Genomic DNA, 2,523 nt, shown 5'->3' with positions numbered 1-2,523 from the left:
TTGCTTGAATTTTAATGAAATTAAGTAAAGCAATGTTGTAAGAGAAAAAGGATTTAAATATATTGTTTTCTTTAATTCCTGTGTTTTTCATTCTTTTATGTTATATTCTTGCCCCTGAATGATACATTTACAAGCCTATAGCTATTATTATCATATTCATATTGTACAGGGAATAAGGCAAGAAATATTTGAAATGGTGAGTGTGTTTAAGAGCCTCATAGGGGCATTTATATCTATCTTCTTAGAACCAAAAGTTTATTTTATTTTTTTGTTGCCTCTAGTTTGTGGCAACTCAGCACTATGTGAAGATTCAGCTCTAGTTAGGCAATCAACCCCAGTATCTCATACAGGGTTAAATTAATTACGTATTTTTAATAAAGTACATTGTAACAGGCCTCATTATAAACAGCAATGCAGTGGTTTAACTGAAATGTGCAACTTCCTTTATAGAATTAAAGTTATTTTTCAGTTCTCTTATCTGATGTAACAGTGAAACATTTTATATAAAAATTTTATTTGAAATTCCTACATATTTTTGCTTATATGAGAGTAGTACAAAACAAAGAAGACTCAAGTCTCAAGTTCCAAGGAGACTGTATAAGAGGAAGATGATAGTAGTTAAAGGTAAATCCTCAAATTTACTCAGATGTTTTGGACACAGTTTGATGTGTCCTGATTTATTTTCTTGTTTCTTAACCTCAAGATCTAAATCTAGCAGGAAATTTATTTCCTTGCTCTCATCTTCTTTCTATCTTCCAGGATCCCTGGGTGGCTCAGCGGTTTGGCGCTTGCCTTTGGCCCAGGGCGCGATCCTGGAGATGTGGGATCGAGTCCCGCGTCGGGCTCCCTAAATGGAGCCTGCTTCTCTCTGCCTCTCTCTCTCTCTCTCTCTCTCTCTCTCAATCATAAATTTAAAAAAAATAAAAAAAAAATTGCTTCTTCCCACTCTCAGAACCTTTGTATCGTCTTAGTGATATCATCCTTTTTATATTGCTTGACATTTTCAGCTGATTTTCTACTCTCTAACATCTTGTCCTTCTAAGCCATAATTAACAGCAAATAAATGCTATTTAACTATTTTAATTAAAAAATTTTGATTCATATTGAGCAGCAAATAATCCTTTAAAAATATTTAAGTCCAATAAAATCCTCTATCTTCTGTAAATATATATGATACTCTTGGGCTTCCCCGAGGTCTCCAATATAAGTACCAAGCAGCCCAAAAACATGAGAAAAAAACAGATTTACAGCAGTACAAACGTAATAACATATATTAGCAATAATATATATTTGGGAAAGGAAAAAAAATATGTTAGAAGACAAAACTGTAGAAATGTCAAAAATTGTAAAATAGGCATAATAGGAGCAAACTATGACGCAAATGTCTTTCCCTACCATCTTAGTACCTTTGATAGATATTACCACTGTTGCCAATACCTAGCCCCAATCTATTTCTGGGCATACTGGAAGATTATAGTTACCTTGATAAGGTGTGGTCAAATGACATGCTCTGCTAAATGAAACATGAATGACAATAGTATGTGGTACTTGCAGGCAGACACATTTAGGAAGTAGTTACAATGATAGACAGCTTCAGAGTGTGGAAAAGAAATAAACTTTGGTGTTTCTAAAATATTGATATCTTGGAATTACTGCAGCCAATATGGATTGATATAGCACTCTGAAGTCTACTTTGCAGCTCCCAGGTAAGAAAAAATATTTTTCATTGCTTTAGTTGTTTGTTTTGAACCTGAAATCTGTGTATAAAGTATAAAGGCAAAGACATTAAATCTATCAAATATAAACCTTAGAGAGAGGAAATTGTATGGAACTTTCACAGAATCTCATATTCCTAAAGTGACAAGATCTGATTTAAAAGCTATATGTTATAAACAATCTCAATGATATCCACACACACACAAAAAGCCTGAGTTGACCAAACCATTTTGTAACTGACATCATATGTCATTATTTCATTTTCATTTGCTACCCATTTATTACATGAGAAAAACTTGATAAATTATGAAAAATCACAAAATAGTATGATGCACTCTAGACATTGTCTAATAATCGGCAGGTAAATCATAAATCTTGTTTCCAATGTATTGGTCTTTCACTGAGTCAAATATTTTGGAGCCCTTTCCATCAATAAGAATTGAATCAGAAAATCTAGTAATTCATTCTTACACACTCAGATTGAGGTTTTATTATAGATATAATTATAAGCATAAAATAAGCTATAAAAATATCAGAGAAGATAAATAAAAAAGATTAAAAGTATGCTATATGGTGGTTGACATTTAAATGCTAAAATGATAGGTTTGATTTATTTTACATATATGAATGGAGAAAATATTTCTAAGAAAAATATCTATATGGTTATATAGAGCTTTATTACTTTGTGTGGTGAAAATTACACACACACACATATTTAAAAAGAAGATCTGTGGGGCACCTGGGTGGTGCAGTTGGTTAAGCATCCGACCCAGTTTCAGCTCAGATCATGATCCTGAGATTGAGCCC

This window comes from Canis aureus, chromosome 17, assembly GCF_053574225.1.
Source record: "Canis aureus isolate CA01 chromosome 17, VMU_Caureus_v.1.0, whole genome shotgun sequence".
NCBI classification, from domain to species: domain Eukaryota; kingdom Metazoa; phylum Chordata; class Mammalia; order Carnivora; family Canidae; genus Canis; species Canis aureus.
This window is presented reverse-complemented; position numbering follows the sequence as displayed.